The sequence below is a fragment of the Onychomys torridus genome, chromosome 18 (assembly GCF_903995425.1).
Source record: "Onychomys torridus chromosome 18, mOncTor1.1, whole genome shotgun sequence".
In the NCBI taxonomy this organism is placed as follows: Eukaryota; Metazoa; Chordata; class Mammalia; order Rodentia; family Cricetidae; genus Onychomys; species Onychomys torridus.
In genome coordinates, this window is record NC_050460.1 from 10,084,942 (window position 1) to 10,101,371 (window position 16,430).

At 44.1% G+C, this 16,430-nt stretch overlaps 1 protein-coding gene across 2 annotated transcripts in view; it reads right to left on the reverse strand.

Annotated features, from left to right (window-relative positions):
• The window catches only part of Clic5 (chloride intracellular channel 5), a 96,250-nt gene that overhangs the window by 53,039 nt on the left and 26,781 nt on the right, over nt 1-16,430 (reverse strand). The window contains exon 1 of one of the 2 annotated variants that reach the window (XM_036168254.1): nt 5,113-5,150. The exons of the other annotated variant lie outside the window; for it this stretch is intronic. The gene's annotated coding sequence lies outside the window, so the exon portion shown is untranslated. Of the gene's footprint in view, nt 1-5,112; nt 5,151-16,430 lie in introns of those variants that run through there. 2 annotated transcript variants of the gene reach the window in all.

The window sequence follows — 16,430 nt, forward strand, 5'->3', positions numbered from 1 at the left end:
CTGGCTTAGACATCATCAGTTCTTACTCTCAGAGCTCCTGGGGTTGCCAGGGACCGACAACTTCTGCTCACTGGGGGATGTTCAGCAAAACCATGTAAGGAGATTACTTGAAACACAAATGAACAAAGAAATAAAAGAATTCACTGGAGGCAGGATCAGAGGCCCTGCGTCTGGAACATGGGTGACAGGTTGGCATCACAGCGCCTGGACATTGCCTCTCTCTACTCTTCTCAATTCCTCCCCCTGCTTTTGTTTGTTTGTTTGTTTTTGTTTTTCAAGACAGGGTTTCTCTGTGTCATTTCGGTGCCAGTCCTGCATCTCATTATGTAGACCATGCTGGCCTTGAACTCACAGATATCCACCTAGCTCTGCCTCCTGAGTGCTGGGATTGAAAGTGTGTGCCGCTGTTGCCTAGCCCGATTCCTGCTTTCTTAAGTGGCCACTCCTTCCCCTCTACTTCCACTCCACTTCTGTGCTGCTCCCCTTCACTTTCTGATTAGTCACTTTTCTGTGGCTGTGATGAAACATCATGACCATCGTCACTTCCAGAAGGACTTTATTGGGGTTCTTCTTACCCAGAGTAAGTTACAGTACCCCGTGAAGAGTGAATGTTATCTATCACCCGCAGATTATACCTATCTGGGGAAGATTTTGCATTGGTACTGAGAGCGGACCCAGGGAAAGGACATGTTGGCCAAGAGTAGCAAAGGGAGTTAGAGGCCCATGGTGGTATGAAGAGAGTCCCCATGAGACACAGGATTCAGGAGATGGCAGCCAATTCTCTGTGGCTTTATGTATCGAGGTAGTCCTTGGCCTGGAAGGAGGAAAAAGTACTGAGGAATTCTGTGGTTCTCACAGCCTCGCCCTCTTGCAATTCTTGGCATGCACACCTGGATGAGGCAGTCTGGGTCCTGTGTTCATGCTGTCACTGCTCCTGCTGTCAGTCTTACCTACTTCATGTGCATAACTTTTTTATCCCCCAAAGTCCATACCCAGTACATGGCTACCCACAAACCTTTCTTGTGGGCTCTTCCATGTTACCACTCCAGCCCTGTTCCATCATCAACACATGTGGTGATACCTTATTTGTGCTGAAATGTGATATTTTATTTGTATGTTAACAAATAAAGTTTGCCTGGAGATCAGAGGTCATAGCCAGCCATAAACAGAAGTCAGGCAGTGGTAGCCCTCGCCCTTAATCCAATCACATGGCAGGCAGAGTCTCTGTGTGTTCAAGGACTTAGCCAAGCGTGGTGACACACGCCTTTAATCCGAGTACCAACCGAAGAGACCTGGAGGTCTGTATAGACAGGTAGTGACGAGGAAGTCATGTGGCTGGGTTTAGAGCCAATGAGGAAGCAGAACAAGAAAGCAATAAAAACACAGGTTAGACGGGAAGAAGCTCTCTCTGGGGAAGCAACAGCGGTGAGGTGGTAAGCTAAGGTAGTCGCTAAGGCTAGCTGTGGCTCTTCGCTAGTTCTCTGGTCTCTTTGGCTGTGACTCTGGATTTGTCTCTGAGTTTCTTATTTACTAAGACTGTTTAGAAATTCATCTACAAACACACTGTGCTCACCTTTGCCTTTTGTCTGCATTGGGTTCCAGTTCCTCAAGAAAGGAGCCTGTCTTGTCCATCACTGTACTCCCAGGCTTTGTTTCCAAAGTGGCCCTGGGTATAGACACACACTAGGCTATTCCGATCCACCCTGATAGAGGCCCTGTTTGCTGCATGTGATTGAGGACTCATTACTCTAGACAGCCAACAGACTCAACAACAGGACTTTGTGGGGACCGTCCATCTTGAAGGAAGTCAAATCTTGAGCCCTTACAAAAGGAATTGCCATTGAGTACACTAGCCTGTGACTGTGCTTACCATTAGAGTTTGTCTAGTAGCTAGGAATTTGGGTCTAGTCACAGTTCTCCATCATACTCCAGGACGTCCACCAAGCAGCAATATTTCCCCAGAGGTATAACCATAAAGAGGGCATCAGAAAATCAAGTGCTTGGCATTACATATAGCCACAGTGGCTTGATATTCTCCAGCTGTTGTGCAGATGTGCTCTCTGCTCTCAGAATGACTCAAAGTAGTGTGGCCCTCCACAGCCTGTGTAGGCATGGGTTATAAATCATACAGCATGGGTGCCGGGAACCTCTGTGTAGTCCTCTGCAAAAGCAGCAAGAGCTCTTAGCTGCTGAGCCACCCCTTCAACCCATTCTTTTGCATTTCAGTCTAAGCCAACTGAACCAGAGGGTTTATATGACTTTTCACTTTCAATGGTTTATTTATCCTAACCTCTGTTTCTCCTCTCTCCACTCTTTCTAGCTCCTCCCCATTCCCCTCTTTCCCAGATATACCCTCCCCCCATTTCCTCTTAAGAAAAGAGCAGGTCTCCAAGAGACAACAGCCAGACAGGACAAAATGAGATACTATAAGACAAGGCAAAAGCTCTCATATCAATGCTGGCCAAGGCAACCCAAGAGGAGGAAAAGAGTGGACACGTCTCGAGAGTGGACAAGAGTCAGAGACACACCTGCTCCCCCGTTAGGGGTCTCATAAGATCACCACGTTAGCAGCCATAGCACATGTGCAGAGGACCTGGTGCAGACCCATGCAGGCCCGGTGCCTGCTGTTTCAGTCTGTGAGCCCATGTGAGCCCTGCTTTGTTGATTCTATGGCCCATGTTCTCCTGCTGTCCTGTAACCCCTCTGACTTCTACAGTGTTTTCCTGCCTTTCCCCTCCATGTTCCCTGATCTCCAAGGGCTGCTTTGGGGGTTTTTGCTTTTTGTTTGATTTTGGTTTTTATTAGCTTTTTCTTTTGAGACTCTCACTATGCAATTCAGCCCTGTGGGATAGGGGGCTGAGGAGATGGCACACCAGATAAACTGATTTACACACAAACCTAAGGACTAGAGTTCAGATCACTCTGAGCCCACAAGGAAGCTTGGTAAAGGTGGTGGCTGCCTGTAATCCCAGCACTCAAGACGGGGCCCTAGGGGCAAGCTGGCTAGCTAGACTAGCTGGAATGCATGAGCTCCAGGTTCAGTAGTTCAGTAAGAGACCCTCACCCAACCAATGAAGTACAAGACACCCACATTGACATCAGGCTCCACAGGCATACATGGGCATGACTACCTGCCCCTAGATATGGCCCAAGTGGGAGCGCACACACACATGCGCACACACACACACACACACACACCACACACACACACACACACACACACACACACATACACACATGTGCGCGCGCACACACACACACACACCACACACACACACACACACACACACACACACACACACACACACAGTGCAGGAACATATCACACAAACACATTCCATAAAAAGAAGGGAAGGCTGAGGAACACAGCGCAGGGGCATAGCTCTTCCCAAACATGTAAGTGCCAGGCTCAGTCCTCAGGACAACAAAACACCGAAACCAGCCCTTTCGGTGAAGACTTGTTCTAAGTGCTCATATCTTCTGCTTTTCTAAGACAATACCTCGGCTCCGGGCTCTGAGGCCCGGCCAGCTATTCACTCAAGGAGACTTCGGTTTCACTTCATTTTCTACCTTGAAAAGAATTCACTCTGAACTTGCACCTGACTGTTACAGGGTCAAGCTTGGGGCTGAGGTGTAATAGACAGGGAGTCTGTCTTTTGTTCCTGTCCAGGCAAAAGAGGAAAGGAGAGCCTTTTCCAAATGGCAGGCTCAAGCAGGAAATGTCCTAGTTATTGTATTCCCATAAAAACATAAGCCTCCTCCAAGAATTACGCAGCACACATAATCACCCAGGACATCACAGTCTAAAAGGAGCAGAGCAGTGGAGTTTTAAAAGGAAGGGCATCAGAGCAGGGGAGTTTTCTAAGACCCACCAATATTTCTAAAAGCCACTTGAAGTTATGAGATACCTGTACTTCTTCCGATTTCTGACTGGTACATGTTGGCCCTGTTTGTGCTGCAAGATAAGTGTGCCTAAAGTAAGTTGTTGCTTCGGGCTGGCCTTGCACTTCCTTGCTTCTGACAAGGGACATGTCAGAACTGCCCTCTACACAGTTTGTATCCTGAAGTCATTGTCCCTGGTACAATTAGAAGCGATCATGACTTAGGAGCAGTCCTAGGAGGTTCTCCATCTGATGTCTCAGACAAAAGCTGGAAGTGGCCGCTATAAAGATTCAAAACGGGCTGAGGAAAGAGCTCTGTCGGGAAAGTACTTGCCTAGTAATCAAGAAGATCTGAGTTCAAGTTTCAGAAGCCACAAGTAAGAGAGCTGGGTGTTCCCCCATCTCCTGGTTCCTTTCTGTAAAGCTAAGGATTTGGTACGCTGCTTCCAACATATTCCATCTCACATGCTCTATAAAACCTTATTCTGGTATGTGTTCTGTTCTAGCTTGCTTTCCTGTTGCTGTTATAAATAGTGAAGAAAACTGACTTCAGGAGGAGAGGATTTACTTGGCTTACAGATGAGAGTCCATCATCAAGGGAAGGCAGGAACGTGGAGGCAGGAATTGAAGCAGAGATCTCAGAGGAGCGCTGCTTTCTGGCTTCCTTCCTTTGTCTTCCTTATACAACCTAGGCCCACCTGCCTAGGGATGGTACCACCCACAGTGGGCTGGAATTCCCCATACCAGTCAACAATGAAGAAAATGCCCCACACCCCACAGACAAGCCCGTCCGATGAACATAGTTCCTCAGTTGAGATTCCTACTTCCTGGGTATGTACAGGTTTCTGTCAAGTTGACAAAAACTATGTCAGCCTCCTGGTAGAAACATTCACAGAGTGGATCCTTCCCATGAGCCATTTGGGCTGTTGGAAAATGTGCAAATGCATTTGCAGCCCTAACAGAAACCATCCAGTTCAAAGGTTTCTGTAAGGACTGCTCATCATCAAATCAGATCACGTGTGCATGTTTCCATCTTGTTTAAAAGGACCAAGGGTAGTAATTGTACCAGTCTGTGAGAAACTATTCTACAGCCATCTGGTCCCCACCCTTCAAGCCCTCTGAGCTCTTTGTAAGCCAGGACAAACCCAAATCCCTTTACTTGAAAGAAGTAGCTAAGGAAGGAAGTCGGCTATTGTTGGGCTATGTTTAGAACAGATGATACTGAGATTACCTTCAAGGTTTCATGGCACCCAGATCCTCTGCGAAAGATCAGCCCTTTCCGGGGATATTTTGATACAAGAATAGTAGAGAACTTCCACCTTGACCCTCATCTCCTGGGTGTTTGAAGAGGCTTCCTGAGGTATGATCTAGAGAGTGCGGAGACACCAGCTGAGATCAGTGGCGAAGAGCAAGATTTGGTGATTAAAGTTTTTATTTATAACACTGGCCTTCCATGGGGTCCACCCAGACAGTTCTGCACAGAGACGGCTCTGATGAACAGCTGGGAGGGAGGGTGAGACCAGACTCCAACAAAGGCACAGTTTCTCCTTGCCTTTCTAGTTAGCCCAGACTATGCCTTTAAGGGATTCCTTTCTGCTGTGTCTTAAGGCAGATCCTGTTTGATTCTTCTCTTCTCAGTTTATGACGTGCTTCAGGGTCAGGCATATCCTCTCCAGTTGTTTAAAAAGGCAGCCAGCATGCAAAGATCACAGCATCAGAGAGATCATGGGCCAACAAGAAACCAAGCCTTGGGATCAGATTTAAGAGCATGTGCCATTACCTGGGGCCTTTACTTCATCATACTTATAGCTAGATCTTCTCTCTGCCTGTTCACCTGAGAAATATTTCTTTTTAAATGGTTTGAATTGGTCTTGACATTCCCACCTCCTTTGGGTAACTAATTGGTGATGGTAACAGCTGCCCATGGTGCCCCCCAGTTCTCTGAGAAGGTAGTGTGATTGCCAGAATCCCAAAAGGGTGAGCTACAGTCATTACATAACTAGCCTCCCTATCAACAGAATGGCATTGTAGCTAGAATACAATGTCCTACTGCTTGATAGTTCCCTTAGGAAAATGAATATAGTCATACACTCCACCCCACCCAGCCTCTCCGCTGAGTCCTGTTGACAGCTTTCTCTCTCTCCCTGGGGCCCACAGTAACAGTCCTCTTTTGAGGGAATTCTAGGGTGCCTCCAGCCTTGCTACTCCAAGTTTCTCCTCATACTAGCAATATCAGCTCATGGAGCTTTTTAGAAAGGCAGGATCTCAAGTCTATTGTGTGCCTACTGAATCTGAGCATGTCGACCAAGGTCTCTGGGTGATGGATGCCTGTGAGTGTTTCTAAAGACAGAACCTCAGAAGTTCAGGAGACAGACTTCATCCATTATGACAATGATCAATATGCTAGGCCAGGGATATCAAGCTTCACTCCTTTTATTTAAAAAGTAAATCTTTACACATCTGGATTTCATATAACTCCTGTTTGGGAGGAAATAAATCTCCACTCTTGTGTAGAGTAATCTAGCCCTAGTAGGTTCTCAAAATGTCAGTGAATCTCAGCCAAATTTCCATACCTCACGCAGGGGAGGAGCCTGCTCACAGAGACAATGGTATGGTACCAGGGGGCTGAAAGCAAACACTCAAGTTGCAACCCGAGAACTGGTTCAATTATTCATTGAAATTCCAGGACTTGGCCTATCTGTCAGAAGCCAGCCATTCTGAGAGTCACAGAGAGTGTTTCTCCTGAGCAAGCTCCACCCCACACCTGCAGAGGTCACCTGCCTCTTTACCAGTGGGACCAGGCAGATGTTGGGCCCCTGTTTGGTGGGTTACATTGTGGAAGTCTCATGTATGCTGGTTTGGGAATGAGGTTCTGTGAAGGTGTCACATTGACAACTCCCGAGGTCCATCACTGTACAGCACAGTGGATTGCCAGACTTCTTGTCGACAAGATCCAATGCAGAAAAAGAAGAATGCCAACGTATCACAGCTAACTCATTTGTGTCTCAAGCATCCTCTGTCCTAGGATGTCTGCTTGTATAAGGAAGAACATGATTTTCTTTGCCAACCAACACCCATACATCCATATCCACATCCATGATTAATTAAACCCTCAATATAAATTTTTCTTACATCATCATTTGATCCTCAAATGCAATATACTAAAAACATCATGTCCCTTAATAACAGACCAGTGATTATGATCTCATAGAGACATGTGATAGAATAACACACAGCTATTAAATCAGAATGAGATGTAGTTTTATGTATTATTCTGGAGGGAGCTTCATGGTCAGAGAAAAAGGCAAGTCACAAAGGAACATGAATGGTGTGATTGCATTTTTATTTTAAAATGGGGCCCTGCATGTGTTCGTGAGTGTGTGTAGGTGAGAGCAAGGTAGTTCCACATGCTGATAACATGTTTCCTCTTCCTTCTCCTCTTTCTCCTTTTCCTCTTCCTTTCTTCTCTTCCTCCTTCTTTCCTTCCTCCACTTCCCCTCCCCTTTTTCTTTTGAGACAGATTGTCATGTAGCCCAGGCTGGCCTTGAATTCACTATGTAGCCAATGATAACCTTGAACTTCTGATCCTCCTGCCTCCAGCTCCAAAGTGGTAGAATTACAGATATGTGCCACCATGTCCAGTTATACACCATACTGAGGATCAAATCCCAGGTTTTGTGCAAGCACTGGCAAGTCAAGCCCGCTCCCAACTGAACTATAGTGCAAGCCCCTACGTCAGCATCATGTAGAGGGCGACCAATGGGCTGTGCAAACAGAGCCCTGGTTCTTGCCATTGCTGTAGATGTGGCTTCAGGCAGGAAAATATCTGAAACCCTTAGGAGCAGCTTTATTTCAAAACCCCAAATACTTTGGAGTGTAAAAAACTAAATACTCAGCAGATTAGAGAAATAGTTTGATAAAATAGAAGGAACTGAGGGGTAATGAGCTCTTAAAATGATGCCATGTGGCTTTTGCTATTACACATGAAATTATATTATATTATACATGAAATAGAAACACATGCATTTCTGCCAAAGTTAAGTGCAAGTTGGGTGAGGTCACCAGGGAATGTCCAGAGTGTATCAAGATGGCACTCAGTAATGTTCTCGTTGTCCAGTATATATTCAAGTAGCACACCTAGGACCATTCACTTTTGTCTGGGTCCCTGTCAATCCTGATTATATACATATGTGTATGCATGTGTATATATATGTGTATATATATATATATATACACACACACACACACACACATACATACATGTATTTATGTGTACCTGAGTACATAGTTATACTGTTTATCTTAAAATATCTTCCAAGTTTTTATGAATCTAAGTATCTCAAATTACAAAAAAACAAACCACTATTTTAATCATCCATCATCTTGCTACAAGCACTATAAACCTGCTGTCGCCTCAGGTGGAAGCTTCATCTCCCTCGCTATGACATGCAGGTACAGTACCCAATGTCTGTCACCTGGAAAGTAGACAATGAACCAGAAGGTGTTGCTGTATTGAGTCAGTCAATTCATGATAGGAGTTATAAGTGAGTGAATGGCCGGCCTATCTCTCTATGTTGTACAGGTGAAGGACCAGGCCCTGAACTTCACAAAAAGACTGGTAAGAGTCAAAATGCAGGATCTCTCTAGATATGGGAGCTGCTCATCTTTGGAGCTGACTCCTACTCTGGCCGTCACTCAGAGCGACAGCAAGGCTCTAAACAACCACGGAAAGATGAAAATTTTAGCGATAATAGTCCCAATACTATAGGTGTTCTTCAACTTAACATGGTTTGACTTAAATGAGTTTTTGGCTTTATGGTGGTTGGAAGCTGTACCCCATGATATTTCTGTTTCCATTTTAGTACAGCACTCCATAAGTTACATGATGTGCTTGATATGGATTGTGAAACAGGCTTTCTATTAAATAGGTCTGCTCCATCTTAGGTCAACCTGACTACTGTCTTAGGGTTTCTATTACTGTAAAGAGACACCATGACCACAGCAACTCTCACAAAGGAAAACATTTAATTGTGGTGGCTCACTTACAGTTCAGAAGTTTAGTCCAATATCGTCATGGTGGGGAGCAAGGCAGCATGCAAGCAGATGTGGTGCTGGAGCTGAGAGTCCTAACATTTTAATTCAGAGATAACAGGAAACGAACTGTCTTACTGGGTGTGGCTTGATCATATATGAGACCTCAACCCCCCCCCTACAGTGACACACTTCCTCCAACAAGACCACACCTACCCCAAGAAAGCCACACCTTCTAATAGCGCTACTCCCTTTGGGGGCCATTTTCTTTCAAACCACCACAAGTTCTAAGCACATTAAAGGTCGGCTAAGCTAAGCTGTGATAGGACATTCAATAGCTTAGGTCTATTAAATGCACTTTGACTTATAATGGGTTCAGGGTCCTAATTCAAGGGGAGCAGAACCAGTAGTTCCAGCATGTCCACAGGAACAGTGCTATCACTGTTTGTGATATTGGGGAGCTATTCTCTTGTTTTCACCATTCCCCTCTGGAATTATTTTTCTTGTTACACATACAGCATGACTTACCTGGGTGCCCCAGAAGAGGGTGGTGCTAGGACTATCAAGGTTAAAAATGGGAAAGTCTGGCAAACTGGGATGAGTTGGTCACCCTATGTGATAGTTCATCTTCACTGCCAACTGATTTAAGGTCACATAGGAGTACAAGCTGGAGCATGCCTGTGATAGATCCAGCGGATGAGGGTCCTGAATTCGGTCATAGGAAGAATGTGAGCTAAGTACTAGCATTCTCCTCTCTCCACTTCCTGACTGGGTGTGAAGGGAGTGAACTTTCTCACTCCCCTCTGACCACAGTGAGAACCATTCAATCACCATGCTTTCCCAGCCATGATGGACTGGAGCCCTCACACCATGAGCCATAACAAATCCTTCCTTTCTTCAATTGTTCTGTTGGGAGCTTTGTCAGAGCAACAAGAAAATCAACTGTAGAGCCTATGTGTTTACATTTCTGTATCCACAAAGGACTCATCATGCAATGCCATAGGATATAGTCTATTATATCCAGAGCATCCTGGAAGATTGTCTTTTATTGGTTCAAGTGCCACTTAGTATTAATAATTACTCCAGACTCTTCAAATATTTGTATGGCTAATGGGTATTATGATGGATCAGAACTGGGAGTTCTCCTCACATAATCAGAATACATCAGAGGCACTCATCAGGGAAATGACAATAACAGTGGCCATGGTATGTTCTTGATTATTTTTTAGAACTGGATTGCATATATATGCTGTGCAATACAGGTATCATGGTCCCATATTTATTTGAACTTTCACTAGTAAACAAAATACATTTTTAAATGCTCCAGCAACATATCAAAAGAGAAAATCACTTTCTTTCATGACTTTGTTATTTTCAAAGAAGCTAATTGATGACCAATAATAAATATTTATAAAAGATAAATATTTACTTTAAGTAAATATGTTGGGCATTTGTTTGAAATTCTTGATTAACAAGCATTATATAAACATCTCTGTTCTTTGTGTTTGGCTTCTGGCCTCCTGGATTTTGTGTCTTTCTTGTCTTTCTTTTCTTTCTTTCTTTCTTTCTTTTTTTCTTTCTTTCTTTCTTTCTTTCTTCCTTTCTTCCTTCCTTCCTTCCTTCCTTCCTTCCGTTCGTTCTTTCTTTCTTTCTTTTTTTCTTTCTTTCTTTCTTTCTTTCTTTCTTTCTTTCTTTCTTTCTTTCTTTCTTTCTTTTTTCAAGACAGGGCTTCTCTGTATAGCTTTGCACCTTCCCTAGATCTCGCTCTGTAGACCAGGCTGGCCTCGAACTCACAGAGATCCACCTGCCTCTGCCTCCCGAGTGCTGGGATTAAAGGCGTGCGCTGCCACCACCCGGCATATGTCTTTCTTTCCTATAACAGTACTTCCCGCCTCTTACAAAGGACTGTCATTCTCATTTTATCAAATACCACAGATACATGTAATGGTTAGCAACTATTCTTGATTTGTGATCATTGCACTGATCCAAAATGTTATGCGACCTTTTTAAAAAATGGTTTTATGATTTACTTTTATTTATGAGTCTGCACATGGGCATGTGTGTAGGTATGTGCACATGCATGTACATGTCCACAGAAGCCCGAAGAGCATGTTGGAGCTGGAGTTACAGGAGGTTGTGAGCCACTTGATGTGGGTGCTGGAAACTGAACTTCAGTCCTCTGGAAAAACAGCAAGCACCTTTAGCTCCTGAGGAGAGCCCTCCACCCCATGGCCTTTTTACAAAGATTTCTTCCTTGTTTCCACTTCCCAGATAAGCAGCTTGGCTGACTTTCTTCTGTCACTTGTAAAATGACAAATAAAACAGACATAATGTTAAGTCTCAGATGGGTCTTCGGCTCTTTTGAGCCCTGAATCCTGCAAGGACCTCACACAGGTAAGAACCTAAGTTCGAACTCCTGCGCTGACTCTCAGACTCCCCACTGGCTCTTCCTAGTTTGGTGGGTATACCCAATTCAGGCCTCTTCCTTTGGTCCCCTCATCCCCTCTCTGACAGGAGTCAGGTCTGCTGTCTGCTCCTTTGGATTCTCTTTTCTCTCCATCTCTGTTTCCAAGCACCCACTCAGATTCCATCTGCCCTGGAAAGCCTCCGCTTACCTCTTGTATAAGAAGTAGTTACTATGTAATCATTTTTAACTTATTTGCATGACAAATATTAATCACCAACAATGCACTAGATATTGTTCTAGAATCAAGAAATGCCCACCATGTTCCAGCTCCAAACTCACTCCACAGTTTGCCACCATATTGATGTTCTCCTTGCCCAGAGCATGCAAAGGCAAAAGACAGCAGTGGGCCCCTGGGATTTTTCACTTGGTGGCTTCAGGATCTGAGGCCAGTTCCTGGCTTTCTATTGCTCATCTGTGAACTAGCAATGACATGTGGTGCCTACATCATAAAGTTGGGGCCAGAATCGAGTGGGACCGTTCCTGCCAAGCATTTAATGATAGCTGATAGCGCAAAATAAGCACTGAATAAAATACTTATGGTCTCATACCTGCTTTCTCATGCCTCTCGTGTGTGTGTGTGTGTGTGTGTGTGTGTGTGTGTGTGTGTGTGTACTCACATTATTTGCTTTTTATTCTACACTTTTCACATTTAAGAACAGAGGTCTCTACTACCGGATTGGGAGTTGGTCCATCATGGGTGATTTCTGAGCAAGCCTTCAAAGACTTTAAATAAAATTATAAATGGATTTCTTACATGTTTTAATGAAATTTATGGGAATTCTGGAAAACATCCATTCTCCAATATCTTTGATACTATTTACAGCCACACATGGTGGCAGATGCTTGTAACGCCAGCCCCACATCAGGAGGCAGAAGCAGTTGGGTCTCTGGGGCTTGCTGGAAAATCACCCTACCCCATTTGATGAGTTAAAGGTAAGTGAAAGACCCTGACTCAAAAAACCTGAGGAATGATAGCCAAGGTTACCTCGTGACCTCCACGTGCAAGTGCACAAACATGTAAACAAACAAGTGTACACATGTGAACATGTACACATACATAAACGTGAATACTCAAAACTTTTATAAGCCGTGTTCAAGGCTTTTTTAAAACACAAGAAGTCTGGGGTGGAACATGAGAATTAGCATTTCTTTTAAAATTATAATTATTATTAGAGAGAAGGATGTTGGGGGTGGCAAGCCACAGCCCACGGGGCAGTCAGACAACAACTTTGTGCAATTGGCTGACTCCTGAGTTTGGTCCCAGGAATCGAACTCAGGTCATCAGGTTTGTACAGTATGAATTTTTATCAACAGAGCCATCTCACTGGCCACAGAAATGACATTTCTAGGAGGATTTCTCCTTCAAGGACCTCTGTCCTAGGTACCAGAGGCTGAGAAAATTCTGAAGACTGTGAATCAGCCTTCCAAAAGAGTTGAACCCTCTGTCCCGAGGGAAATCCACAATTAAGAGGGGTAAACCCAGAGTCAGGTTAGGTCATTGAGATTTTAATTCTGGTTATCTATTCACTGAAATATGACCTTGAACATGCCGTCTACCTCCTCTGGGCCTGGGCTTCCCTCATGATTCATAGTGTGAGAATAAGAATAGTCGTTTCATATCTGACCTGAGATATGAGGACCCAGGACAAATGGAAAGTATCACATGTACTGACTGGAAATGTGTCAGAGGGAGGGAAGGGGACATTTCTTCCTCCTTTCTTCCAAAATGACCTCTTGAATGACAGATTCTCTAAGCAAGTCACATTCTCCCCTTTTCCTTGGTCAGTGTTCAGTGTCTTAATGACTCAGGTAGAGGAGTGGAATCCCTGGTTGACTCAAGACCATAAAGCAGCCTTCAATCCAGAGCCAGTCTCTGGGAAGTGCCTTTTATGGGAGATCTGCTATGGGCCCTGTGGGACTGCAGACTGTTCTAGCCTCTGCCTTGCCCTGGATGGCATTGTTTCCAACAGCCACAAAGCAAGGCTTCCCCCAGTGAAAACCATCCTCCCTGAATTGTGTTTTAAGATTTCTTTTCTTTTTGATTATGTGTATGTGTGTCTGTATCTGTCTATGTGTGAGTTTGTGCATGTGACTGTGGGTGTCTGTGAAGGCCAGAAGAGAGCATTGGACCCCCTGGAACTGGAGTTACAGATAGTTGTGAGCCACCACGTGGGTGCTGGGAACTGAACTCAGTTCTGCTACAAGTGCTCTCTACCCACTAGGAAATCTTTCTCCACTCCAAATATTACATTATGCTTTAAAATAATTCAGTGATTAGGAATTTTATGTCCTTCAAGAAATTAGATGTCTTTTACTCTGAGAATTCTGTAACTATTTGCTTTCTCCATTTCCCCCTTGCTGTCTAAGAAGCTCAACATCATTTTTTTATTTCAGTAGCTCTTTTGACCCTCACCACAGGTGAGGTCACTGGCATTTTCTACTTTATTGCTATTTCATTTTGCATATCCACTAGATGGGGAAAACCCTCTTGTCTTACATCATTTCTAAGATTTCTAACACTAAACATTCTAGAAGCAAAAGAAAGAGAGAAGAAAATGAGGTTAACACACACACACACACACACACACACACACATAGAAAATGAGCTTTTAAATAGTTGAAAAAGTAATGTACTTTCTCTAAAGTTTTTGATAATTAACAGGAAAACTTAAGCACTGAGCGAGTATGATTCCACATTTATCAGAGGCCATAGGGTGTGTCCTGTTCCTCTCTTGTAAATGGTGAGCCTTCAGCAAGGCACAGTGCAGATTCCCTGATAATGGACTCTGGGGGACCAGGACTATGTGGGAGTAAAATGATTCACTTACATGTTGCTATTCAACTCTGGTGAGTGTCAGCCAAGGTGCTGTGCTAGCCACAGTGAGTGTCTTAGTCAGGGTTTCTATTGCTGTGAAGAGACACCATGACCACAGCTACTCGTATAAAGAAAAACATGTCATTGGGGCTAGCTTACGGTTCAGAGCTTTAGTCCATTATCATTATGGAAGGTGGCATGTAAGCAGATGTGGTGCTGGACAAGGAGCTGAGAATTCTACATCTTGATTCACAGGCAACAAGAAGTGAACTGTCTCATTGGGTATGGCTTGAGTCCACCTCCATAGTGACACACTTCCTCCAACAAGACCACACCTGCTCTAACAAAGCCACACCTCCTAATAGTGATACTCTCTATAGGCCAAGAATTCAAGCTCATAAGTCTATGGTGCTATACCTATTCAAACCACCATAATGAAGTCAGAAATAAGGTAAGTTTGTTGGAACACAAAGAATCAAGGGTGATGCTGAGGCTTTGATCAATGTTAATGCCAAGATGGTAAATGGGACATGTGAGAGTCCAGCACTTGGGAAGGTTGGGATGTAAGACAAAATGGTGTGGGATCATACCCCAGCAAGAAACCACACAGGAGTTATTATTATTGTCCTGACTTGAGTCTATCAATTATTGTGACTTAGGACAGGTGTTTCTTGTTCTTGTCCTTGGGAAACTGAGTCCTCAGGAATTGAACTAATTCATTTCTACTGCATTTCTAGTTATTTTAATGAGTGAGTTAACAGTATGTATGTATGTATGTATGTATGTATGTATGTATATATATATAGTGTAACTATATAATGTAAATATAGTATAATATATATATTCTTGAACATTCATGCATATACTATGCATCATTGCAACTCATGAATCATATCACACAAGGAGACAAAAGCTTGAGTCAACTCTGTGTGTCTGCAATTACATGGCCTCTCAGATGAATGGTACATCAATGATGCCAAAATTATCTTCTAGTACCAACTGGCACTTTAACCTCTATTCTGGGAATCAGTCTCAATGGCATTGGGAACCTGTAAGCACTGAAAAAATGACATATCCAAAAGTGGAATAAGCTTCGGTGAGAGGTTAGAAATGATTCAACTACACCATAAATTACTGAGGCTGGATGCCCATGTTTACAGGCTGCACAGGCCAAGAAAGCCTGGAAAATGGAATAACAAATAAAACAGAACACCTGGGCTGTTTTCAGCTTATGCTCAATGAGAGTCCATAATTCTCAACAGATCTGTGAAATCTTGATCTTGACCAGGGGCCTTTCCACAACCTGATATCTGCAGATCTAAAAACCCATGCAGAGGCACAGAAAGGAAATGTGGGGAGGGGTGTCTGGGTTAATTATTACTAGCAAACCATAGAAATTCATATATTCTGGGATGCCACAGACATGGGGTTGTGAAGATGCCATTGACAGAAAGTTCTGTTCCTGGAAGTTCTCCCAAGAGAGAAGTCCAGACAAAATAGGATAAAGAGGGAAATCTAGAGTGGAGAGAGAAAGTATGGGGAAGAAGAGAAAGCCTGGCTCCTCTGGAAGCTGTGAGCTCTTGGTTCAGGGTGGTTATCCCTTGGACAGCGAGGCAAGAAATGGAAAGGTGAGCTCAGCAAGCAGGAGAGAGGCTGATCACAACGCCACTCCGTTCACCCAGAGCATAAAGCTTCACCTTTGGATCTCACATGTTGAAACGGTCAGGAGGGAATCTACCATCTCTGTCAGGAGAACAACAATCAGAGCTCGAGATGAACATACTTGGCATTCTTGCTAATGTCTTCCTTGGCTTTCTGTAAACAGCAGGCTCTCCCAGAAAATGTTTCTGGAAGCATTCTTCAGAGTAGTCATGAAGTGGCTCCTTCCTAGCCAACAGGGCGGGAGACCTTGGTCGCTATGGGCTTCCTCCTCTATTTCCCCTTTGCTCTGGACTCTAGGAGGATGATGGTGGGGGCATCATCAGAGGAGCCTCCTGCTTTCTGGCTGTGGATGATGCAGCGGGTCAGTGAGGGGAACCAGAGCAGAACTGGAGCTCTTAGGAGCAATAAGATGAAGTATCTATTGATGTGGCTCTCCACCCGTAATGGGTCACTCTGCATTGGCTGCATCCCTTGCCCTTGGGATTGATTTGTTTGTGTCTTTTATAATGATTGTGATAGTTAATATTGACTGCCAACTCGACAGGATCTAGAGTCACCATAGAGACAAACCTCT